A 27,518-nucleotide genomic window follows, 5' to 3' on the forward strand; every position below is an offset into this window, starting at 1 on the left:
GACTCCTCAGTAGCTGAGACTACAGGCAGCCGCCACAACGTCAGAACAACACAACGCCCGGCTATTTTTTTCTTATTGCAGTTTGGCCGGGGTCGGGTTTGAACCCACCACCCTCGATATTTGGAGCAGCACCCTGCTCACTGAGCCACAGGCGCCACCTAAGATGCTGATTTTTATGTTCCTCCCAGTGGGGACCTCTTGTTATAGCGTGAACAATTGACCACCAGACAGATAAAATTCAAATGCCAATCAGGAGTCTTATTAATTGGCCAGCCGGCTGTCTCCCTAAGTCTGGAGAGCAGCCCCGACCAGTTGGGGAGTCTGGGTTTTTATAAGGCATAGGTAGGGTAGGGGCTGGTTGAGCTGATGCAAGCAAGCTGTTGGATTTTAGAACCAGCCTTCACTGAAGCAGACCTTGCAGGTGCGGTTAGCAGATGAGCAAACAATTTTCAAAAGAAGTCAAATTCAGTAAACTCTTATCCCATTCCTTCATTCCTCCCTCCTCCCCCCGCACTAGGTCTAAGGGAGTGTTTTCACCATTTCAGGGCCGAGGTGGCCTCACAGAATTCTAATCTCAGTTCCCCCTTCATTCCTGTTCCTTGTTGGGGGGTTCAAGAGGTTGTCAGTGATGGAGGGGGTACCCGTTTCACTCTGTGTGTATAGACATCAGTTCATATGTGCGCCTAAATCACTGTGTTTCTTTGATACAATTGGGACTTCACTGTTGATTGAGGATTCTTAAAATAACTTGTCTTGCATCTATTGAACGTATGCAATGTGATATTACAGCATAATTACACATAGAGAGTGAAAAATACTGATGTTAACAGGGGTGGTGCCTGTGGCTCAAAGGAGTAAGGAGCCAGCCCCATATGCCAGAGGTGCTGGGTTCAAACCGAGCCCTGGCCAGAAACTGCAAAAAAAAATACTGACACTAACCAATATGCCCTTTATCTCATATAGTTATCTTTTTGCGCGCGTGTGTGTGTGTGTGTGTGTGTGTGTGTGTGTTGTGGCAAGGCAGAGCCTCCTGGCTCTTGGGAACTAGGCAGAGCGAAAACCTGAAGAAAGATCCTGGGAGGCCAGGCACTGTCAAAGTGGAGCCATGACTCCATTTTCCGATGGATACTTACTGAGATTCAAACAAAGAATTGTAAGGGAAAATGTTACCATAAATGTCACACTGTGTAACAGGAGGGTAGGACATGCAGAAAGGGCAGATGTGACTGTTTTCCTGTGTGGATGTATCTAGCATGGGACACGCGAGCTTTGACACCAACTCCGTATTGTTCTGACGGGTATCTGCCTTAGCTATTTCTGCCTAGTTAAGTGATTAATTAGTTGTGGAAATGGTTGCAGCTGTTGCTGCTGACACACTCACCCTATTCTGCTATGCACGCGACTACAACTTTGTTGCAGTTCACATGCCCTGCGCTGTCTGACCTGGACATCCTGTTCCTCTGCACATCTTGAGATGTCTTCCTTACACGTTTCCCACACCTGTAATTGATGGCTCATGAAGCTTTTCTTTATCTCTGTCACAGTCACATAGCGAGCAAATAAGTACAAGGTTAAGCATAAAGAGAATAGCAGTGATTAAAGATTTCTCCACAATCATTGATTAACATAAAAAGAAACAGCAAATATCATTTCACAAAGGGATTCATATAAGGAACAAATGAATTTGTTCTTCCACAGTGTGTGTGGCAGGGAGGCAAGAACAGCTAAAATCTGCTCCTTTATCCCAAATTCCTTGAGCGCACAATTGTATTACCCATGGTTGCCATGGTGAACATTAGGACCCCCATCTACATATGTGATTTTTGTATATTCTGACCTTTCCTGGGACCCACATGCAGTTTTGTTCCCTTATCTCAGTCTGTTCTTGAACCCATAGCTTTTTAGGTCATTCAGTGTGTGACCTCGTGAAATCCTGCCAGCAGTTTTATTATTACCTCCCAGGCAGTGGCCTCCGAAAGAAGGATGCATGTGGCCTGAGGGAAGGGTTCCCCTATTTAACAAATAAAAATACTGAAGATCACTTGCATGTGAATTTATATGAACAGCATTAAAAAATAAATAAAGTTTGGTATAAGTGTGTCCCAAATAATGTTGCTATGTCCAGGGTACTTTTGAGGACTTAGAAAGGAAGGCTTATAAAACAAATCCCTAACCTATGCCCTAAGGTTTGCTCTTAATTCAGTACAAATATTCACACCATAAAATGCTAGAAAACAGTTGGTGGAGCTCTTTTGTGGTAACTGTTTTCTCTATTTTACATGACTAGACATTGAAGCTCAGAAAGGGGAGGGCACTCACTTAGGACCCATAAGTCAAAAGCCAAAATCATCCCCGGACTCAGCTGCACCTGAGGCCACAGACAAGCTTCACAGCCACACGGTGGGCTGTACCACCCTCTACCTCATCCTAAAAACATGTAGAGACAGGTTTTGGGAACAGTGTCTTGGTGAAGAGTCTGACTCACCTGGACCCTGTCCTGAGCACACTTGTGGGGCAGAAGGGAGTAAAGACAGCTGTCTTTAAATTCTCACTGTCCCTCCAGATACACTTCAGTCCAAAGTCCATCTCTGAGGACACACAGGGGCCCACACAGGCTTTCTCTCTCCTTTTCCATCCACCCTGCTGCCCTCTCAAGGGCCCAAACCCATAATGAAGTCCCATCTTCACCATGGAAGGGCAGCTTTAGGTCCCTGAAAACACAGCCCATAGCCTACAGGAGAAACACCTGCTCTGGGAAATGAGGACACCCTCCCCTTTGCAGTTCCCTGGGTCATGCTATGATGGAGCCTCCCCATCAGGGGTGAGGATGGAGCTCAGTCAGACAGAGCAGCGGGAGGAGAGAGTCGGGGAGAGGGCATCACATTCTCAGGTCTCCCATACTTGGAAGCCTTGGGGTGGTGGGGTCACCAGGTTCCTTTGCATTTTTGCTCCCCTGCATTGTGGACGGATTCTGAGTCTCCTACAACCACCTCACAAATAATGACAGCAAATACAGTCACCCTGAGGGTGGTTCCAAGGGGAAAGGACAAGGGATTTAGACTTAGCTGAGCCGGGCAGGAGGCTGCAGCCTTAGGAGGCTTCCAGGTGTAGAGAACCAGAGATTCCCAGGTGAGCATGGAGGCAGAGAAGTTAGGCAGCTGAAAGGCAAGGGATCCTAAAGATTCCCAGCAAGCCATCAGTAGCTAGGGAGAGACAAGGCAGGGGCCCCTCCAGTTTGCAGAAGGAACTTGTTCCTACACTGTGGATTCTGGACAGCTTGCCTCTGAAACTTTGAAGCAATTTATTTTGCCTTAAGCCACCTAGTTGGTGGTACATTGTTATGACAGCCGTGGGAAGTTATTACACCAAATAACAAAGGTAAGTATGTTTTGAATTTGAACACTCTTTACTCATGCAGATTTCTAATTTTTCCACAATTATGATCATATTTCTATTCATCTTTCTGTGTTTATGCACCACCATTGTCATTTAAGTTTAGTATAAATTGTTCGCTCTGTGTTAAAGACTATAATTTATATGATGACTTCATGTTTTCATTTTTGGTACGGATACAAAATTGTAGCTTTTGGCTAATTCTAATTGCTTATTAGTATCAATAAATATGAGACAGCCATATTAAAATCCTTCTGGTCATCTCTGTGGATCTGTGAGCTCAGGAGAAGGTTCCTTCCATGTTCAGTGGGAGGCCAGGAGTGCACCATGCCTGGAACATCCTGCACAGAGTGGGGCACAGGAGGGTAGTTTGCGGGGCTCACTGGCAGGAGGCGCAACAGACTGAGGCCTGAGGAACAATCCTTCACCAAGCCCACCAGCTCCCTCCTGCCTGTGTCAGACCAGAGACTCTCAGACGTTCCCGTGCGCAAGGGTTACCCGGGATCCTGTCACACGTGGACTCTGACTCAGGAGATCTGGTGGGAGCCTTGAATTTCTAATAAGTATCTTTCCCCACAAAATTCACATCACTAAATCTAAATAATAAGAATGATTGAAAATACTGGGAAAAGGCACTAGAGAAATTAAAAAAAATATTGACAGAGAGAACTAAAGGGTTTTGATTAGGAATTCCCCAAGTCTTAGCCACAAAATGACCACTGACCACAAAGGACGGCTGAGGTCCTTGGAGAGAGTTTACATTCTTCAGAGATGAAAGCAAACATATTCCAAACCTTCTCTATACCTGGTGTTAATCCCTGGCTCCTCCAGTGTCCCCACCAGCTTCTCCCTTTTCTGGCCTGGCTCAGTCACCTGAGCAGCAACCTTGTATGGCTGCTGCTTCCTCCAGGGCTCCCACAAGGGGCAAAGCAAACCTCCCCCTCCTCAGTCTGCAGGGATAGCTGAGCCCCAGCCCAGGGTCAGGGAGGGGCTGGGGAGTCCCTGGGTGGAAACACATTTGCATGAGCAGCCCTTCCTGTGCAGAGGCTAGAGAAAAGAAGGCTGGGGACAGCCCAGCCCCACTGTGGGACCATGGCCTGGGCTCCTGTCCACCATGGCCTGGGCTCCTGTCCTCCTCCTGATCCTATCTCAGTGCTCAGGTAGGGACAGGCCTCAGAGGCCAGGAACAGCCCCTACCCTGACTCTGGATCTTCTGGCAAAGATACCTGAGAAACTTTACCATGGATTCTGACCCAGTAAGAGTTTTTGTCTGTCTTTGCAGGTTCCCTCTCCCAGACTGTGCTTACTTAGCCGCCCACCCTCTCTGAGTCCCGGGAGCATCAGCCAGACTCACCTGTACCCTGAGTAGTGGCTTCAGTGTTGGTAGCTATTCAATATCCTGGCACCATCAAAAGCCAGAACGCCCTCCCTATTATCTCCTGAGATACTACTCAGATTCAGATAAGAACCAGGGCTTTGGAGTCCCCAGCTGCTTCTCTGGATCTAAGGATGTGTCGACCAATGCAGGGATCCTGCACATCTCTGGGCTGCAGGCTGAGGACGAGGCTGATTACTACTGTGCCATATGGTACAACAGTGCTTCTCACAGTGACAAACACAATTAGGGAAGTGGGTCAAAAATGGTTATGCTTATTTTCTTTATGTTAAATGTATCCACACTACTATGATTTAAACAAATCAGATTATTTTGGTTACTTACCAAATAATTATGAGATCTAACAAAAACAAATGCCAATCCAATTGCTCAGCCAACAGAATTACAGACACTATTGAAGAGAAATTTCTTCTGCTAAATTGCACCTGTACCCCAAATTCTGTCATCTTCAGAAAGCAGTTTATAATTAAAATTTGTTTCCATTTGATCAGCCTGGTTATCGTCCTCCCAGGTCCCCTTCCCAGCTCTGAGAATCCACTTTGGCCCCAGTGAGACTCCCTTTCCTCCTTCCAGCACCCACAGCAGTGCAGTCCATGGCTGGCCTTGCCCACTACACTCTGGGAAATGTGAAATGAAGGACAAGACTTCAGTTATATGGGGATGGAGGACAAAAAGAAACTATAACTGTGAGGCATTTTTGAAAAAATTTTGTTATCCATAAGTTGAATAAGTTGAATAGAGGCAATATTAGATTGTTCCTTTGTGCTGAAAGCCACTCCAAGTTGAAGTTTCACACATCCACTAAGTTTACGTAGCACAGAAATTTGTACCCCTCTTCATCCCAAATTACACACTCTCACCTGTTGTCAAAAGCTGAAGTATATACATTTTAATAAAACTTTAGATTAGAATATATCATGCAATAGAGTAAAATACAGTTTGTTTCCATAGTAACATGGATTATGCATGAAATTAATCCCTCTGAAAATGTTCTATAGCTCAACGCACACGCTGCTGACCTTGCTGCTAATTAAGAGATGAATTACTTTGAGATAGCAAGTTGCTGTTCACATCAAATCCATTCTTCACCTCGCTACTGAACATGTCAAAGGCATGATAATTCTTTTGCATGCAAATTATGGTTTTATAAAATATATGTTAGTATTTATCACTTGCTCAACCAGTGGTGGATACTACATATGAATACGTTTGTATTCTAAGTTGTTATTTCAATTTAAAATCTTGGATGAAATTAAAGTCTTATGCTTGTATTTCATATTATTTTTCAATCAGATCAGCATGGTTTTTGGCATCTGCTGAACAAGACATGTTTCTAGTACACACTTACATGTTCGACCATCTGCAGAGTAGATGCTCATGTGACGTGACTGTCACTCTTTGAAGCTACAAGTTCTTCAAGGCAAGAAAGTTTGGTGAGTTGTCTTTTCTTGAGATGCTTTTGATAAACACATTATAGTCTTGTTAAAGTAGACACCATATTCATCTTCAGGCTGAAAGGATTATCTCCTCTCCCCAAACACTCACCCTTTATAATGTACCTTATCTGCTTTTATGATATGTCTATTTCTTGAGTCACAGAAATTGTTAAGCCTCAGAGTTGGCCTTAATTCTCTCTGTGAATCGTATGGTGAACAGAGCTGGCCACGGGGGATGGAGGTAGGAATCCTCCATGGCTCACGGAACTGCCGTCTTTTTCCGCACAGCTGTCCTGTTCATCAGACCTGCACTGTTCCTCCTCGTGTGACATCTGACCTGAGTCCCATCTCTGCTCTGAGAAAGCTGCCTGGAACCAACCCTGGAATTTCTACCCCTTTCTCTCTCTCTCTCTCTCTTTTATTTTTTTTTTTCTTGTTTATCACATATGTCCTTCTCTATCTAGAGAGATCTAGCTCTAGATAACTAAACCCACACAGTCTGCAGAGGACAAAGTGCCTGGCCAAAGTGCCTGACCCAAACCCCATCCTCAGTTCCGAACCATCCAGCTCTCAATGCTGCCCTCAGCTGCCCACACTTCCTCCTCCCCTTATCCTTAAACATCCCTGTATGTTTAAGGCCACTCGGTTTACTGCAGTTTGTCACATTGACAATAAAAATAACAAGAAAAGAATGAAAACGAGGGCCCCAAACAGTCGCTCATGCCTGTAATCCTAGCACTCTGGGAGGCCAGGGTAGGTAGATTGCTTGAGCTCAGGAGTTTGATACCAGCCTGAGCAAGAGTGAGATCCCTGCTCTAAAAATAATTTCCAGGTGTTGTGGTGGGCACCTGTAGTTCCAGATACTCAGTGGGCTGAGGCAAGAGGATTACTTGAGCCCAAGAGTTTGAGGTTGCTGTGAACTATGACACCACAGCACTCTGCTGAGAACTACAAATCACTCTGCTGAGAACTACAAATGAGACTTTGTCTCAAAAATAAAAAAGAAAGAAAGAAAATGAATGCAAGTGAAAGGAAGAGGGGTGCTTCTCTAAAATGATATACAAAAGTGTTGGTGTAGTTTTGAAATTGGAAAGGAAGTAGAGATTGGGAGAACTCTGAGAAACCAGTTAGAAAAGCCTAGATCAGCAGTTCTCAACCTATGGGTCATGACCCCTTTGTAACAATGAAAATACATCCTGCACATCAGATATTTACATTATAATTCATAACTGCTAACTAAATAGTAGCTAAATAACAGTAGCTAAATTATAGTTGTGAAGTAGCAACGAAAATAATTTTATTGTGGGGGGGGTCACCACAGCATGAGGAACCGTATTAAAGGGCTGAGGCATTAGGAGGCATTAGGAAGTTTGAGAACCACTGGCCTAGATAGATTAAACGTGATGTCCCGAGAAATGTGGATGCTGAAGGATCTGCTGGGGTCAGTAGGAAGTGAGGAGCATGGCAGGGGACAGCTGCATTGTCACAGGGGCACCCAGTGCTGCACAGAGAGACTGATGGTGGAAACATGGCTGCTAATAGTGCTCCTGGTCTACTGGGGGAAGCTCATGAGGAATTAAGGGACACATTTTGGTGAGCTGGCAGAGAGAGCATCATTCTGGAAGGAAGCCAAGCTTTCCTGTGTGGCGCTGTTGTGTGGAAAGGAGAACTGGTAAGCCATGAACCTGGATAAGTCATATAGTGCTAATATTTTGAATCAAAGTAGTGAATGTGCAACATGGTTTATTCCGGTACATATAGCAAAATTTATGAAGACAGATATAAATTGAGGAAGAAAGTCTTAAACAGAATGAAATGAAGGCATAATAATTTGGAAATTAAAGGCATCCATATTATGCTAATTACTTGCTTGTTGCCTCTTTCCAAGGATACCGAAGTGTAACCATCACCCACTGCCTTTCATTCATTTCCTCCCTTGTCCGGAGAGTGGTCCAGGCCTCTCACAGGGAAGGTGGTCATGTCAGCAGTTCCTGTCCTTCGTAGGTATCCAGGTGTCCACTCCTCACTCTGCTGTCTCCAGATGCAAACTAGTGATCCTTGCTTGCTGAATCATTCACAGAGGAAGGGGTGGAGATGGACCCAACACTCCTTAGCCCTGTGATTTTACCTGAGACCTCTGAGGGCCTCATTTTATAGAAAATTCTGTGAGGATTACAGGTGCCCTCCCCACTGGTAATGAAGTTCAAATGATGCATCAGAGGTGATCAGAGGTGATCAGAGGTCTTTGCAATGAGCTGTAGTGTTCCTGGTGCTCACTAAGCGTTGATTCTCCCAGCTAAATCACTGTGCTGCTTGTGCCCAGGAGTTCCACAAAGACCACACTGCCAAACAAGCCAAATTCACAGCCGGCAACTGCCTAAGTGTCCCAACATTGGGTTTCTGAGAGCAGCCCCGAGTGCTTAAGGGGTCGGGTTTTTAAGGCTTGGTCTGCATCCTGGTTGGCACCAGGCTGTCCAGGTGCATCTGGGTAGATAGCAAGCAAGCATTGTACAGAATTTTGCAGTTAGTTAGCCATACGTCATGCATGTTTGTTTTAATATTTTCCTCTATACATCTTAGTTTCAGTATTTTTCCTCTTACATCTTAGTCTCAGTATTTTTGTCACTTGGTATTGTTTAAAAGTCAGTCTGGGAACAGTTAGTACTTCCCAGTTTGTCTCCCAGGGAGTTAGCCAAGCAAGAAACTGGGAATGAACTAGAAGCAAGAAATCAATTAGTACTTTCTCATTTATCTTGGTAGTGATCTAGACTTATTTCATTTCATTTGAAAGCTTGCAGTCCAGAAATTTGCTAGGAGTCAACTGGTATTTTTCCATTATAGCCTAGGCCTGACACCTTTCTGTCTTAGCCTAGGCCCACTAGGCCTATCACTACTGTGGCCGCCACTCCAGCCTCCCCTGTGCTCTTCAACAGAGCATTACTTTTGCACCACTCTATCCACCACGGTGGGGTCCAGGAAGCGGTAGGGTAAGTCTCCACCACCTGGATCCTGTCTTGTTATGCTCTGCGAGTCACCCGTGTAGGTGTTTATGCTGCCTCCTGTCTGGCTGTCCTTCCAAACCCCTCACTGCTTGTCCACTAAATTTCATTAGTCCCAGGAGGCAGCTGTCAGCACAACATACTTTGAAGGGGTCATGGGTAGTCCATTTGGTAAAAAAAATACTCCAGGGACATCCCTTCCTTATCCTGAGAGCATGGTGCTTTTGCACTCAACTCTAATGTGAACTTTTATGTGCACTGCATTTTGAAAACATGGGAATGATGATAATAAAAGAAAGGAATGGGAGAACTGGACGTGCCAACTGTGAAGGGTCCTGAGATTTCTGCCGATGAGACAAATGCAGTGTGGGAGACAGGTGGGATTTCTAACGCCATGAGCTTTACTTCATTCTGTATCAACATCAGGCCTCTGATAGCTGAGGCTTCTGTTTTCTGAAAATTTACTGAGTGGCAGCTGTCCCTCAAGATGCCCTTAATGATCTCTGACCCCTGGTACTTGTACTCTTGTACGTACGGAGTAGGGACCACTTGTGTAATTAGTAGGAAATTGAAGATATTACAGAGTTTGATTTCTCCTGTGGGGCTGTAATAGTTTGCACTTTGCATCTGCTCTCTCAGATCACCTGCTCTTGGGAAAGCTAGTTGCCCTGTTGTAGGGACACTCAAGTAGCCCCAGGCAGAGGCTCATGTTTCTGGGAACCGAGGTCTCCTGACACCTGTCTCGTGACCCAGTGCATGTGAAAGTTGATTTTCCAGCCTCCTTATGTCTGTAGCCACCATGGAAATTCTACTGTCATCTCATGAGCAAATCTGATCCAGAGCCACCCTGCTAAGCTGATTCCAAATTCCTATCACATGGAAATTGTGGGATCACACTTGTTTGCTGTTTTAAGCTGCTACATTTTTGAGAATTAGATGGGAAGTAACAGACACTGACCACACCCAGAGAGGGGAGTGGCAATGTGTGAGGGGAGATGGGTCCCCACTTTTATTGTCTGCCTTTAGTGAAACGTGATGGGACCGTGATGAATGCCAGCCCACTTATGATTCCAGTGGCCTGTGTACTGCACCAGCCCTTTCCGTTTATTTTTATTTATTTATTTTTATTTTTTTTTTGTAGAGACAGAGTCTCACTTTATCACCCTTGGTAGAGTTTCATGGCATCACAGCTCATAGCAACCTCCAACTCCTGGGTTTAGTCAATTCTTTTGTCTCAGCCTCCCGAGTAGCTGGGACTACAGGCACCTGCCACAACGCCCGGCTATTATTTGTGTTGCAGTCTGGCCAGGGCTGAGTTTGAACCCACCACCCTAGGCATAAGGGGCTAGTGCCCTACTCACTGAGCCACAGGCACCGCCCAATTTGTTTATTTATTTATTTTTTGAGACAGAGTCTTAAGCTGTCATCCTCAGTAGAGTGCTGTGGCATCATAGCTCACAGCAACCTCAAACTCTTGGGCTTAAATGATTCCCTTGCCTCAGCCTCCCAGGCAGCTGAGATTACAGGCACCCACCACAATGCATGGCTATTTTTTGGTTATAGTTGTCATTGTTGTTTAGCATTCCTGGGCTGGATTCAAACCTGCCAGCTCCAGTATATGTGGCTGGTGCCCTAGCCGCTCATCTATAGGCACTGAGCCAGCACTTTTTCTTTTAATCTATGACTCAGGTGTTAACATCCTGCAAGGAATTCTGCACATTTATTAAATTTTGTCAAGTTTCCCTGGCTAATCATTTGAATGTCAATTAATCAAAGTTTGACATAGGTCATATTTTCCAAATCCTGACTTTTTAAAACTGAATTCCTCAAATTCAAGGTCCTGATCTTCCTGTTGTCTTTGTCCTTCACCTGCCAGAGTCTGTCCAGGGCAGATGGACATGAGCTGTCACTCCCCTGTTCCTCTGAGCACTAAGGGGACACCTGTGTGCACTGCCAACCTTCAATAGGGAAGCTGATGATGTAACAAGCGGGGAACCCACTGGGAAAGAGACGAATAAAAAGACATCAGTTCCAAATTCTGTACGGCTGATGACTGAAGAGAACTTTCCAACCACAGTTTAGAAGAGATATGATTCTAGTTTTTCACCTCAGGAGGTGAGTTTGATAATGACTGTCCAAATGAGGAGGAAAGGAGGCCTTTTCACACTCCTCTGTGAATGCGGCATCAGAAACTCACAAAGTTAGGGCAGAAAAGAGAGAGGAAGGACGGGAGAGCCCAGGCTGTTAGCAAGTCCCACCCCAAAGACAATGTGAGTACCCATGTACCTGTCCAGGGAATGAAGGGAAACCAGTGAGGTTACATCCACATCCTCGGTGACAAAACTGTTGTTACCACTCAGACATCCCCCCTTCTTCCTCCACCCCCACCCATTTTTCTCTTCCCCTGATTTGCCCACGGTAGCCTTCCATGACTTCCCCTGTCCTATCCCTGTGGCTTGAACCTTCCTGCCTTGTATGACTCATTTCATAAACATTTTTGTAATGGACAATGACATCTTTACAAAGTCCCATGAGAGGAGATATTATACATATTTCAGGGCCCTGTGGCCCAGCTGTAATGACTCACTGGTGCACAGTGCTGTGGTGGCGAGGGCAAGGCCAGCTGTTCCAGGGCAGGCAACACAACATAAACATAAACCCGCACAGTGCCCTCCTTCTACAGAATCACCCAAGAAATAGCAGACCCATGGAAGTGAGAATTTCTGTCATTCCCCAGCACCCCACACCATGTGCAGTCTGAACACTTGTGCATGCTACTCCATCATATAGAAGGGTCAACTCATCTAATAATAGTGTTTTCCACATTTGTCCCTCAGCAGGAGCCCACTGTCCACTCAGACCCAGGGCACAGTCGACTCCTGCCCTGGTCCCTGGGGAAGGAGCTGCTCAGGGCTTTGCTCCCAGATCCCTCTGCATCCCCCAATCTCACTGCAGCTTCCAACACTGGACAGTCATCACATCTCACACATGGCCTCTCCTAGGGAGCCAGGAGTCCTCACTGGAAAGGCTGATTATGACCATCGGTCACTCAGGACATAGCAGTATGTGGCCGTGGACTCTGTGGACTGACAATGACCAGGCTGTCAGCATGATAACCATGTGGAGCACATCTGGGTTTTACGTAACTTGGGGCTCCACAGTGCCCTGCCGATTACCAGAGGTCCCTTTCCGACTTTACACCGGGGACCTTGTCACCTTCGTGCCTGTCTGTCGACCAGATGTCTCCTCTGCGTGCTTTGGCCTAATCTTTCCAGCAGGTGGCGGCCGTGTATAAGTTCTGGTCCCTCTGAGGCTCGGAGCCTCGCCTCGCTGCTCCCCATCCCGTGTTCCTTCTTTCCTGTTCGTGTTCTCTCTCTCTCTCTCCCACTCTCTCTCTCTCCCTCCCTCCCCATCTCTCTCCCTTTCTCTCCCCCACCTTCTCTCTCTCCCTTTCTTCTGAAAGGTTTGATCTGACAATACGCTCTGCTTGACTCCTGTGTAACCACAAGAGCTAAGGAGCGAACTCGGCAGTGTGTGAGCCCAGGGGGTGTGTAATTTCTATCTAAAAAAAAAAAAAAACAAAAACAACAACTCTTCTTCATTCACTTCTAGACAACCATCTAGGACAGTATATGTGTGTGGGATTATATATTTATTTATTTATTTATGATTTGGTGATACGCTCTCACTCCACCTTCATTGGGAGGAGCAGCGTGGCCCCATCACAAGTCACAGCAAACTGGAATTCTTGAGCTCCAGAGAAGCTTTTGCTTCACACTCCCGAAAAGCTGGGACTGTGGTGGGGAGGTTGCCTGTCATCTCCTGTCTCCACTGGCCTCTGCTTCCCAGAATGCTAGCATTACAGTGGAGATCAAGCGCCCCGGCCCCGCAACTTCTTTCTGTGCGTATGGAGCTGTTCCGCAGAGGACAGATCCGTCCTCTCAAAGCCCAGTGGGGAGGCGGTGCGGGTCAGGGCCGGGACAGATCCTAGGAGTTCTTCCCTTCAACCTCGGCTCGGGTCAGGTCAGGTAAGGTCAGGTCAGTTCAGCGCCTGAGTGTTTGGCTACTTATCTCTCCTGTAAAACGGAACAGATCAGAAATAAAGGTCAAAAACTTAACTGAGGACTGAAGTTTTTTTTAGGGACTAGAAATCGGGGGTGGGGGGAGAGGAAGGGTTTCTGTTCCAGGAACTGTGCTACGTGACTATTTACCTCTTTATTTGATTGATTTTAATATTTATTTATTTATTTTTTAATTTATTTGATTTTTTTTTTTTTTGGCGAGGCAGACTCTCACTATGTCACCCTCCGTAAATTGCCGTGGTGTGATGTCACAGCTCACAGCAACCTCCAAATTTTGGAGTTAATGATTCTCTGGCCTCAGCCTCCCAAGTACCTGGGACTACAGGAGCCCACCACGAGGCCGGGCTATTGTTGCTTTGTTGCAGTTTTCATTGTTGTTTTACCTTCCAGGCAGGGCTGGAATCCGCCAGCCTCCTCGGTTGATGTGGTTGGTGCCTTAACCACTGTGCTATGCACAACCTCCCCACCCCTCCCCACCCCAGCCTATTTATTTATTGAGTATTTTTCTTCTTCTGTGGTTTTTGAATTTGGCCGGGTTTGAACCCGCCACCTCCGGTATATGGGGCTGGTGCCCTACTCCTTTAGCCACAGGCAATGAACTACATTTACTCTTTGATTTTCCTTCCTTGTTTACTTCCTTCCTTCCCTCCCACCTTTTGTCCCTCCCTGCCTTCCTTCCGTCCTTCTTTCTTGTTTTTCATTTTATCAGTTTTTGGCCAGGGCTGGGTTTGAACCTGCCACTTGAGGCAAATGCGGGTGGGGGTGGCGGGGCGGCCTGCAGGCGAACTCTTTCAACTAAATGATTTTGGGGATGGGGCAGTTTTTTTTGCTACCCACCACCTCTGTATATGGGGCCGGGACCCTACTCCTTTCACCAACACGCCCCACCCGTTATCTTCTATTCTTTCTATTTTTTGTAGAGACAGAGTTTCACTTTATTGCCCTCGGTAGAGTGCCGTGGCGTCACACAGCTCACAGCAACCTCCAACTCCTGGGCTTAGGCGATTCTCCTGCCATAGCCTCCCGAGTAGCTGGGACTACAGGCGCTCGCCACAATGCCTGGCTATTTTTTCTTTGCAGTTTGGCGGGGGCTGGTTTTCAACCCGCCACCCTCAGTATATGGGGCCAGAGCCCTCCTCTCTGAGCCACAGGAGCTGCCCCCGTTATCTTCTTTTCTTAAAAATCGCTTCCCCCTGCCACACATACATCTCTCCAGAGAGGGTGAAACCAGGTTTGGGAGAATGATATTTAACTCAATCGAATTAGGCTGGGCAATGTGAGGTGGCTCAGGTCTGTAATCGTAGCACATTGGGAGATCTAGGTGGGCGGATCGCTTCAGCTCACTGAGATGAGCTCCGGAAAATTTTTTTGTTTGTTTGATTGTTTGTTTGTTTTCAAGGTCTGGCGGGGCCGGGTTGGAACCAATGCCCACGGTATAATATGGGGCCAGTGCTCTACTCCTTGAGCCATGGGATGCGCCCGCTCACACGCGCACACACACACGCGTTTCTGAACTGAGCAACTGCGCGCTGAGGCCCCAGCACCTGACCTCTTGTGGGCCTCCAACTGGCTGGGGAGTGTGCCGGTCCTCTGTTTCTGCAAGTTGTTGACTTGCTCTGACTGCGTGGCCAAAGGCAACACTTTCCGGGTTTCTTTTCTCCTCTTTTTTCCCTTCTTTCTCTCTTTGTCTCTTTCCACATCTCACACGTGTGCTTGAACACATGATCAGGACGCTTATGAACTACTAAAGGAGACGCTGTGACACACATCCGTCCCTCTTTCCCTCTCTCTCCCCTCTCTTTCTCTCCTTCCCTCATAACCCCTTCACAACCCCTCACCTCCATATGAAACGGGAGCTAGCTAAGAATGAGCACCCCTGGGTTCTCCTGCCAGGAAGGCAGGCAGGCAGGCATGCATGATACCCATGTGGAGCACATGTGGGTTTTATGTAACTTGGGTCTCCACAGTGCCCTGCCGATGTGGGGATGACCAGAGGTCCCTTTCTGACTTTACACCGGGGATCTTGTCACCTTCATGCCTGTCTGTTGACCAGATGTCTCCTTCTGCGTGCTTTGGCCTAATCTGTCCAGCAGGTGGCGGCTGTGTAGAAGTTCTCGTCCCCCTGAGGCTGGGAGCCTCGCCTCGCCCCTCCAAACCGCGTGTTCCTTCTTTCCTGTTTGTCTTCTCTCTCTCTCTCTTCCTCTCTCCCTCCCTTTCTCCCCCCTCTGTCTCTCTCTCCCCCCCTCATTCTCTCTCTCCCTTTGTTCTGAAATGGTTGTTCTGACAATATGCACTGCTTGCCTCCTGTGTCACTACTAGAGCTAACGAGCGAACTCATCAGTGTGTGAGCCGAGGGGGTGTGTCGTTTCAATCTAAAAAAAAAAAAAAATACAACTCTTCTTCATTCACGTCTACACAACCAGCTAGAACAGTATATGTGTGTGGGATTATATATTTATTTATTTATAGATTTTTTTTTGCCGATACACTCTCAGTCCTCCTTCACTGGGAAGAGCGGCGTGGCGCCATTCACAAGTCACAGCAACCTGGAATTCTTGAGCTCCAGGGACGCTTTTGCTTCAGACTCCCGAACAGCTGGGACTATGGTGTGGAGGGGGGCGGTCGTCTCCTGTCTCCACCGGCCTCGGCCTCCCAGAATGCTAGCATTAGAATCGAGATCAACCGCCCCGGCCCCGTAACTTCTTTGTGTGTGTATGGAGCTGTTCCGCGGAGGACAGATCCGTCCTCTCAAAGCCCAGTGGGAAGGCGGTGCGGGAAGGGCGGGGACAGATCCTAGGAGTTGTTCCCTTCAACCTCGGCTCCGGTCAGGTCAGGTCAGCGCCTCAGTGTTTGGCTACTTATCTCTCCTGTAAAACGGAACAGATCAGAAAGAAAGGTTGACAAATTAACTGAGGGGCGGCGCCTGTGGCTCAGTCGGTAAGGGGCCGGCCCCATAGACCGAGGGTGGCGGGTTCAAACCCGGCCCTGGCTGAACTGCAACCAAGAAATTGCTGGGCGTTGTGGCAGGCGTCTGTAGTCCCAGCTACTCGGGAGGCTGAGGCAAGAGAATCGCTTAAGCCCAGGAGTTGGAGGTTGCTGTGAGCTGTGTGATGCCATGGCACTGTACCCGAGGGCCATAAAGTGACACTGTCTCTACAAAAAAAAAAAAAAAAAAAACTTAACTGAGGACTGAAGTTTGTCTCTGGACTGGAAAGCAGGGGTGGGGGGAGAGGAAGGGTTTGTGTTCCAGGAACTGTGCTACGTGACTATTTACTTCATTTGATTGATTTTAATATTTATTTATTTTTTCTTTCATTTGATTTTTTTTTTTGAGGCAGAGTCTCACTGAGTCACACTCCGTAGTTTGCCGTGGTGTAGTGTCACAGCTCACAACAACCTCCAACTCTTGGGCGTTAACGATTCTCTGGCCTCAGCCTCCCATGAACCTGGGACTACGGGAGCCTGCCACAACGCCGGGCTATTTTTGCTTGATTGCAGTTGTGATTGTTGCTGTAGGTTTTTAAAAACCAGATTAAGATGTTTCCTTTCATTTCAAGTGTGCTGAAAGTTTGTGTTTTGAATGGACAGAGAATTTTATTTATAGAAACAACAAAAAAGATCATTTACCTATATATTAAAATTTAAGTTACTGTTTTTCTCTATATCATTCTTCGAATTACTGGAGGTTTTTTTTTTTTTTTTTTGCAGTTTTTGGCCGGGACTAGGCTTGAACCCGCCACCTCCGGTATATGGGGCCTGTGCCCTACTCCTTTGAGCCACAGGCACCGCCCTACTGGAGTTTTTTTTGTTGCTTGTTTTGGGGAGTTTAGGGATTTTTTTTTTGTTGTTGTTGTTGTTTTGCAGTTTTTGGCCAAGGCTGGGCTTGAACCTACCACCTTCAGCCTACGGGGCCGGCGCCCTACTCCTTTGAGCCACAGGCGCTGCCCAGGGATTTGTTTTTTATTGAGACAGATTCTCACTCTATTGTCCTGGGGTTGAGTGTCATAGTTTAATAGCTCACAGCAAGTTCAGACTCCTGGGCTTACTCAATCCTCTTGCCTCAGCCTCCGAGGAACTAGGACTATAGGTGTGTACCCATATGCCCAGCTAGTTTTTCTATTTTAAGTACAAATGAGGTCTCACACTTGCTCTGGCTGGTCTTGAACTCCTGAGCTTGGCAATCCACCGACTTAAGCCTTCCAGAGTGCTGGGATTACAGGTGTAAGCCACCACACCTGGTCCCAGATCACTGTTAACTGTGCGCTTTCTGGGTCTATGATCGCCGCATTCTGCATTGATTAAATAACACTTATCACTCTCATTGTTGTCACTGTGCATTTGGTGGCAATCTCCTGGATTGCTTTCTATAAATCTCCCCTTACCTGCTTCTCCCCATCTTTTGAGTCCCACACAAAATGCTCACTTGTCATTTGAAACCAATGAGGAAATAAAGAACCATTCAACAATTATTGTGATGACTGGGTATTAAAATTGTCACAAAACAGAGCAAAATTAACTAAATCTTATATACATTTAAAACTTACTATTTTTAATATTTATTTATTTTTGCAGTTTTTAGCTGGGGCTGGGTTTGAACCCACCACCTCCGGTATATGGGGCTGGCATCCTACTCCTTGAGCCACAGGCACCGCCCATATTTTTTTTTTTTTTGAGACAGAATCTCACTTTGTCAACCTGGGTACAATGCTGTAGCATCATACCTCATAGCAACCTCAAACACCAAGGCTCAAGAAATCCTCTTGCTTCAGCCTACTGAGTAGCTGGGTGTATAGGTGCAAGCCACAGCACCCAGCTAGTTTTTCTATTTTTAGTAGAGATTGGGCCCAACTACTTTTTCTGTTTTTAGTAGCAATGGGGTCTTGCTTTGCTCAGACTGATCTCCAACTCCTGAGCTCAAGCAATCCACCTACCTAGGCCTCCCAGAGTGCTACAGGAGAGTGCTAAGATTACAGGCGTGAGCCACTGTGGTTGACCTATTTAAAACTTTTTGTATCAATTGAAGAGCTAAGTGTTACACACAAAAACATAACACTCGAAAATACCATAACAGAATATTATTTTAGGGTGGCACTGGCCCTATATACCAAGGGTGGCAGGTTCAAACCCAGCCCCGGCCAAACTGCAACAAAAAATAGCCGGGTATTGTGGCGGGCACCTGTAGTCCCAGCTACTGGGAGGCTGAGGCAAGAGAATCACCTAAGTCCAAGAGCTGGAGGTTGCTGTGAGCTGTGATACCATATAACTCTACAGAGGGCAATGGAGTGAAACTCTGTCTCTAAAAAAAAAAGGAATATTATTTTAAATCCAGATCTGGAAGCCATAGGGAAAAGAATGGGAGATCAAGTACATTTGAAATAAAATGTTGATTGACTCATGCCTGTAATCCTAGCAGTTTGGGAGGCCAAGGCAGGTGTATTGCATGAGCTCACAGGTTTGAGACCACCCTGAGCCAGAGCAAGACCTTGCCTTTAAAAAAATAGATGGTTGGGCAGCGCCTGTGGCTCAGTGAATAGGGTGCCGGCCTCATATACCAAGGGTGGTGGGTTCGAACCCAGCCCTGGCCAAACTGCAACAAAAAAATAGCAGGGTGTTGTGGAAGGCACCTGTAGTCCCAGCTACTTGGGAGGCTAAGGCAAGTGAATCACCGAAGCCCAAGAGCTGGAGAATGCTGTGAGCTGTGACGCCACGGCACTCTACCAAGGGCGACAAAGCGAGACTGTCTCTAATAAAAAAAAAAAAAAAAGAACAAAAAGAAAGAGTGGGAGAAAATGTTGGCCACATATATAGTAGGCACAATTTTTTTTTTTTTGATACAGAGTCTCACTATGTCACCCTTGGTAGAGTGCTGTGGCGTCACAGTTCAAGCAACCTCTAACTCTTGGGCTTAGGCGATTCTCTTGCCTCAGCCTCCCTGGTAGCTGGGACTATAGGCACCTGTCACAACGCCCAGCTATTTTTTGTTGCAGTTGCCATTGTTGTTCTAGCTGGCCCAGGCTGGGTTCGAACCTGCCAGCTTTGGTGTGTGTGGCTGGCACCGTAACCACTGTGCTTCGGGTGCTGGCATGATTGTTAATCGTATAAATTAATAAGGTAAATAGCCTCAGGAGTAAATAAGCAAGTTATTTGAAGAAATATACACAGCTACTAATTATATCAAAAGATGCTTCATCTCACTAGCCATCAAGGAAATACAATTTAAAATTCACAAGATACAGGTTGCATGTGGTGGCTCACACCTGTAAATCTCAGCACTTGGGTAAACTGAGGTGGGAGAATCACTTGAGATCAAGAGATTGAGACCAGGGCGGCGCCTGTGGCTCAGTGAGTAGGGCGCCGGCCCCATATACCGAGGGTGGCAGGTTCAAACCCAGCCCCGGCCAAACTGCAACAAAAAAATAGCTGGGTGCTGTGGCGGGCACCTGTAGTCCCAGCTACTCGAGAGGCTGAGGCAAGAGAATTGCGTAAGCCCAGGAGCTGGAGGTTGCTGTGAGCTGTGTGATGCCATGGCACTCTACTAAGGGCCATAAAGTGAGACTCTGTCTCTACAAAAAAAAAAAAAGAGAGAGAGAGAGAGAGAGATTGAGACCAGCTTGGGCAATAGCAAGACCTCAGATAAATTTAAAAAATAGCATGGTGGTGTACACCTGTAGTCACAGCTACTCAGGAGGTTTCGGCTGGAGAATGGCTTCACTCCAGGAATTTGAGGTTGCAGTGAGCTGCAGTGAACCTGTTACACTGTAACCCAGGCAACAGAGACTCCATTTGTTTTTTTTTTTTTTTTTTGTAGAGACAGAGTCTCACTGTACCGCGGCTCACAGCAACCTCTCTTGGGCTTATGTGATTCTCTTGCCTCAGCCTCCCAAGCAGCTGGGACTATAGGTGCCCGCCACAACGCCCGGATATTTTATTTTTTGTTGCAGTTTGGCCGGGGCTGGGTTTGAACCCACCACCCTCGGCATATGGGACCGGCGCCCTACTCACTGAGCCACAGGCGCCACCCTTTTTTTTTTTTTTTGAGACAGAGTCTCAAGCTGTCACCCTGGGTAGAGTGCTGTGACATCAGAGCTCACAGCAACCTCCAACTCCTGGGCTCAAGCAATTCTCCTGCCTCTGCCTCCCAAGTAGCTGGGACTACAGGCGCCCGCCACAACACCTGGCTATTTTTTTCCCTTTGCAGTTTTTGGCCGGGGCTGGGTTTGAACCCACCACCTCCACCATATGGGGCCGGTGCCCTACCCCTTTGAGCCACAAGCGCGGCCCACCCAACTACTTTTGGGTTGCAGCCGTTGTTGTTTGGCGGGCCCAGACTCAGGCCCACCAGCTCAGATGCATGTGGCTGACGCCTTAGCCGCTTGAACTACAGGTGCTGAGCCCAGAGACTCCATCTTAAAAGAAAAAGGTAAATTAAAAAAAAGAAAGATAAAAGAAATACGAAATTTTCCACTGGCAAAAAATTGAGACTATCCAGATTGGCAAGAAAAGTTACAGATCATGCCAACAATACAAAGAGGAAACTCCTTCCCTCAAGAAGCTTGCAGTCTAGTGGGAAGACAGATAGATAACAGAAGACAACAAGTGGTTTGAACAGAGGAGGTAAGAGCCAGGTCTCATGAGAGCATTAGAGGGAATCCTGAGTAGGTAGCCAAGGTGGTGGTCAGGGAAGACTTCACAAGGACAAGATCGGAGCTGAAACTGAGGACAGAAGAGGTGAGGATGGTAGTCTGGGCAGAGAAACAAGGCTAGAAAAGCTAAGGTGTATGGATGCAGAGCTTGTTCCAGCACATGTGAAAAGTAATATGCTATATTGTATGAAATAAAGCTGAGAGACAGAACCCCCAAGAAGTTGACAGAGAGCAGATTAGGAAATGGGTGGCAAATCAAGAATTAAGACTTAGGGTCTGGCATGGTGGCTTCGGTCTGTAATCCTAACACTCTGGGAGGCCAAGGTGGGAGGATTGCTTGAGCTCATGAGTTCAAGACCAGCCTGAGCAAAAGCAAGACCCCATCTCTACTAAAAATAGAAAAACTGAGGCAAGAGAATCGCTTGAGCCCAAGAGTTGGAGGATGCTGCGAGCTATGATGCCACGGCATTCTACCCAGGGAGACAACTTGAGACTGCCTCAAAAAAAAAAAAAAAAAGAATTAAGACTTAATTTGGCCAATCATTGGTTTTGAAATTATCCTTTAGTTTTGCTAATAACTGTGCTTCTGAGGTTTCTTAAACACTTAAACCTCCTCTTTAAAAATATTCTTAACTAATTAAAAAATTATAATACAAAAGAAATACCTATAATCTCAAATGTATTTATTATATAACACATTTTAATGCCTTGTGCTTAACTTGTGCTTCCAAAATCTAGATAAACATGTTTTGGTGCAGGCTGCAGACAAAAGCATCTGTCATCACTGTGAATTCAGTAGAATTTCTTATAAATGTTTCATTGTTTGGGGAAGCTGAGCTCTGACCAACCCTCTGGATTTGTGCCTATACAAGTCAGGTATAATTGGAACAGAGAGAGAGAATGAAAATCACAAGTCTTAGATCCACCAGCCCAGCACAACATCTTGGACACTGACAGTTAACAAAAATACATTGACCACCTTATGACAATAGTATCAAGCTAGGCTGGGGATGGTGCCTCATGCCTGTAATCCTAGCACTCTGGGAGGCTGAGGGGGGTTGTTCGCCTGAGCTCAGGAGTTTGAGATCAACCTGAGCAAGAGCAATATCCCGTCTCTACTAAAAATAGAAAAACTCTAGCCGGGCGTTGTGGTGGGCGCCTGTAGTCCCAGCTACTCGGGAGGCTGAGGCAAGAGAATCGCTTAAGCCCAGGAATTGGAGGTTGCTGTGAGCTGTGTGAGGCCACAGCACTCTACCGAGGGCCATAAAGTAAGACCCTGTCTCTACAAAAAAAAAAATAGAAAAACTCATCAAGCGTTGTAGTGGGTGATGTAGCCCCAGCTACTTGGGAGGCTGAGGCAAGGAGATCTCTTAAGCTCAGGAGTTTGAGGTTGCTGTGAGCTATGATGCCATGGCACTGAACCCAGGTGACAGAGTGAGACTGTATCTCAAAAAGAAAAAAAAAAAAAAAAAGAGAGAATCTTTAAGACTACCAGCTATATAATTCCAGAGTAGCAATTATAGAGAAGCAAATAGGGACAGTGGCTGATTATTATTATTTTTAGCTAGGCCAGTGCCTTCGTAGAGTTTTAGGCCCTTACCACCGTTCTTGCCTTGCACCCCTTTATTTATTTGTAAAGGGTAGTTTCACCTGCATAAAAGTGTCGGTTAGTACCTTTGGGTCCCCCATCCCAGTTACCTGGTGCAATGGTTCTTTATCATGAGAAACACATAGAGATCACCTTGATAAGGAATTGGGGAAGCTGAGCCGAGCATGCTCCTGAGAAGTGAGGACCAGCAGCTCCCAGGGCCAGAACAGCTCTAGCCCAGCTGTGTCAGCAGCAGAAGCCTGCTAGGGCCTCTTTGCTGCTCTTTCACAGGACTCAGGCACTTCCCCCATCCTTTGATCTCTGTGTTCCTGCTTTTTCCACCCCTGCAAAAGGCTCACTTCTAGGGTTCAAGTTCCATTTCCTCCAAAGAGAGGATCTGTTTCCATTCATCCACTCATCCCTTTTAGGAAGCTTTTTCCCACCAAACCTCCTCAGTGGTCACAGTTGGACCTACCTCTTGCCTTGCTTTGGGTCATGTGGAAGGACCTGATGTTCTTACCACTAGCCTCTCTCTGACTTCTTGTGGTAATAGTGCCCTGATTTTCCATGAGAAAATCCTGCCTCCTTCACCCTCAGTCTGTATGGTGTGAATGTTCTTATAGGGGGGAACCAACATCCTCACTGTCCATAGTGATTCAGAAATGGACCCACTACTTAGTCCAAGGCAATTAGATGCTGAAACTCTTGAGAAAGGCATACTTCCTTGATCCCTATAGTGACAAGAGCCAGAATGTAGCAATCATCTTTGTCACACCAGGGATAACCTGCCTGTGGATATAGCCAACATAGAAGGGTAAGGAGCCAACCGGTGAAAGATTGAGTCTGTGGTGAAATCAGTTAGGGCAGCTTTACTGTTATGTAAGTCAGTGAGGTCCACCAGCTTAAGAAGGTTTTCTATCACCTATAACTGAAAATGCCCAAACTGGTCCAGGTCAGATGTATACCCTGGTCTAATCAGCAATGGCTATAATAGCAGGCCAGATGTCACCCTCAGCGCAAAATGTCCTCAAGAAAAGTCAGCCTTAGAGACAGGGGCTATGGGACAGGCAATGTGAAGCTCAGCATTTCTGCCATAAATAATGTTATGCAAAGCAACGTTAGTAGAAGTTTGGAGTTCATAAATTGCAGAGGCTATGGTTATGATACCAAAAGTAAAAAATAAAAATAAACAAAAAGCAGTAGCCTTGAAAAATTCATGGTGTTCATGAAGATGTGATAGGTCCGGGACCTCTGGCCTCTTGGTGATCTTGCTAGCACGTACTGTGGCCATGTGTGTGTTTGAACCTAGACGTACTGCTGATGTGGACATCTCCCAACATCCATTCCTCAAAACTCCATGAGGTGCGATGTGTTGAATCAGATGCCTGATACACAGCATGTGTTTGCTGAGTAAAATTCTTCCCATGTTTCAGAGAATGCCTCTCCTATATTCTCCACTTTAGAAATCAGCAGTGTTTGAGGAAGTAAAGTGAAATGAAATCTAAAATAAAACAAAGCTAGCAAACACAGGACACTTTAGAAATCAGCAGTGTTTGAGGAAGTAAAGTGAAATGAAATCTAAAATAAAACAAAGCTAGCAAACACAGGACATACTTGTGTGGACAGTTTAAGCAAATTTACATACCACGTCAAAATACTTGCATTCATTTACCAGTTCCATTATGACTTTACAGTTGTTTTATAAATATTATTCTGGCAGGACTCCAACTAGGAAAGTCATATCACATCTTTAAACATGAGGAAATCAAACAAATGGCTTAAGGCAAAAAGATAGGATTCTTTTATTAGTACCTGAAAGTCCAAACTATGTTACCATTTTAAATATAGAAAACTAAGTTCTTAGAGGCTAGCAAAAGTGGTATTTATTTTATTTTTTTAGAGACAGAGTCTCACTTTGTTGCCCTCATTAGAGGACAATGGTGTCACAGCTCACAGCAACCTCCAGCTCTTGGGCTTAGGCGATTCTCTTGCCTCAGCCTCCCGAGTAGCTGGGACTACAGGCGCCTGCCACAACGCCCAGCTGTTCTTTTGTTGCAGTTCGGCCAGGCCCGGGTTCGAACCTGCCACCCTCAGTATATGGGGCTGGTGCCCTACTCACTGAGCCACAGGCGCCGCCTGCAAAACTGATTTTTTTATTTATTTGTTTGTTTTTGTTGCAGTTTGGCCAGGGCTGGGTTTGAACCCACCACCCTTGGTATATGGGCCCAGCACCCTATCACTGAACCACAGGCACCGCCCAAAACTGGTATTTTTAAGTGTAAAATATTTAGTTTTATTTGGAAAAGAAACTTTAAGGATTTAGGGATTTGTGAACTACAGTTTGAAATAGTTTAGACAGCTAAAGATCTTTATTTATTTTTTTTTTAAGAGAAAACTTAAAAATATTGAGGCCGAGTGCCATGGCTTATACCTGTAATCCTAGCCCTCTGGGAGGCTGAGGTGGGATTATTGCTTGAGCTCAGAAGTTTGAGACCAGCAAGCCCTTGTCTCTACTAAAAATAGAAAAATGAATTGACCATTGTGGGGAGCACCAGTAGTCCCAGCTACTTGGGATGCTAAGATAGTAAGATCTCTTGAACCGAGGAGTCTGAGGTTGCTGTGAGCGAGGTTAATGTCATGGCATTCTAGCACAGGGCAACAGATTGAGATTGCCCCATAAGAGAAAGAAACTGATTGAAGAAATTCAAGAGAATGTGGTTTATTACTGTTCTGTTTTATATGAGGAGTGGTGGGCATTACTGGCAAAGCCACAAATTAGGAGTAGTGTGATGGTAGAGAAGGAAGGGGTGGAAGGAAGACAGCAGTGTGGTGAAGGAGAGTTTGCAAATCAATCATAACCAACACTATCAGAATGGCGTGATAGTTATGAAAAACACCTAGGCCATTTTGAGCTGTCTGGAATGCACTTTATTTATTTATTTATTTAGAGATGGAGTCTCACTTTTGTCGCCCCCAATACAGTGCTGTGCCATCATAGCTCAGAGCAAACTCAGATTCCTGGGCTCAAGCGATTCTCTTGCCTCAGCCTCTTTAGTAGCTGGGACTATAGACACCCACCACAATGCCTGGCTATTTTTAGAGGCGAGGTCTCACTCTAGCTCAGGCTGGTCTCCAACTCATGAATTCAGGTGATCTGCCTGCCTCGGCCTCCCAAATGCTGGGTTTATCGGCATGAGCCACCTCACCTGGCTGGAATGCACTTTAGCTCTCTGCTCTAATCACTAGTTTCTCCCTAATTTGTGCAAAATTTAGTATATGTGGATTTCCTTCTTTTTATTTATTTATTATTATTATTTTTTTTTTGAGACAGAGCCTCAAGCCTTTGCCCTGGGTAGAGTGCCATGGCATCTCAGCTCACAGTAACCTCTAACTCCTAGGCTCAAGTGATTCTTCTGCCTCCGCCTCCCAAGTAGCTGGGGCAGGCGCCCGCCACAATGCCCAGATATTTTTTGGTTGCAGCCGTCATAATTGCTTGGCAGGCCCGAGCTGGATTCGAACCCGCCAGCTCAGGTGTATGTGGCTGGCGCCTCAGAGGCTTGAGCCACAGGCGCTGAGCCATGGATTTCCTTCTATATATTTTCTCTATCTTTAAAGATTTTCAGTTCAAGAATATTCTTATTTGGGATAAACGTTAAAGGATGAAACTAGGAATTAGGAAGATAAAAAGGAGGTAAAACAGAGTAGAAACTTTGTAGGTGCTTCCCTGGGATGGGATGGGGTGGGAAAGCCAAGGCAGGTACTAAAGCCCCAGGGCTGCACTTCCACAGGACATGTGGACCCAGGTGGATGCAGCCAGATGTCTGTGCCTAAGGTGCTGTGAGTGGAGCCTCTGCAGGTTTGTTTATGGGGATTCTGAGAGTATCATCTCTTGAACTTATCCACGTCTTTTCGGTCCTTCATTCAGCCTCCTCTTGTGCTACTCCTCCATGTGGAACACATTTCCCCCAGTCTTTGCTTAGTCATTTCTCCCATTCTCATATCTGTCTTCATCTCTGCCAGGAATCCCTTAAACTTGCATTTTTCAGGGGTGAGTTTGAGGAGAAAGCTTAGGAAATCATAGGTCAAATAAAGGTTACCCCCAATTTTTCCATCTTCAACAGTCAAGGGACTCTGGATAATGGCAGCTACCAATATGGGAGTCATAAAAGCAAAGAAAAATAAACACTTGAATAAGCAACAAAATGTTGAAGAAAATACTTCTGGCGTGATCATCAGCCAGCAACATCAGTTTCTTAGCATCTCGTAGGGACTAATGGTAAGAGAGAATTTTTATTTTTTTTTTCTCCAGTGGTAAAATAGGACTTATATTAGAAGTTAGAAGGGAATACACAAGTAAAAGGCACCAGAGCTTCTGGAAGGGGGAAAGAAATGAAGAACTCACTCAGGAGTCTCTGCATGGACTCTTTTATCTAGGGGTTTTAAGTCTAGAGGATTACACAAGAGAGAATCTCTTTTCTAGCAAATGAGAGATGAGCCTTTGCTAATACAAGGTTTATAGTCTAAAAGCCACAAGGTTGGGTGGCGCCTGTGGCTCAGTGGGTAGGGCACCAGCCCCATATACCAAGGGTGGCGGGTTCAAACCCAGTCTGCAACAAAAAAATAGCCGGGCGTTGTGGAGGGCGCCTGTAGTCCCAGCTACACAGGAGGCTGAGGCAAGAGAATTGCCTAAGCCCAGGAGTTGGAGGTTGCTGTGAGCTGTGATGCTACGGTACTCTACCGAGGGTGACAAAGTGAGACTCTGTCTCAAATAAATAAATAAATAAAAGCCACAAGGTCTGTGTTCAACTCACCTTAGGTGACAAAGTGAGACTCTGTCTCAGATAAATAAATAAAACCTGCAAGGTCTGTGTTCAACTCAATTTAGCTCTTTATTTTATTTATTTATTTATTTATTTATTTATTTATTTATTTATTTATTTATTTTTGAGTGTCTCAAGCTATTGCCCTGGGTAGAGTGATG

The 27,518-nt window shown here is 45.9% G+C and overlaps 1 pseudogene; it reads left to right on the forward strand.

Annotated features, from left to right (window-relative positions):
- Positions 1–4,485: 4,485 nt before the first annotated feature.
- Positions 4,486–27,518, forward strand: part of LOC128579362 (F-box only protein 36-like) — an 83,396-nt pseudogene continuing 60,363 nt past the window's right edge.

Source organism: Nycticebus coucang, unplaced genomic scaffold (assembly GCF_027406575.1).
Source record: "Nycticebus coucang isolate mNycCou1 unplaced genomic scaffold, mNycCou1.pri scaffold_49, whole genome shotgun sequence".
NCBI classification, from domain to species: domain Eukaryota; kingdom Metazoa; phylum Chordata; class Mammalia; order Primates; family Lorisidae; genus Nycticebus; species Nycticebus coucang.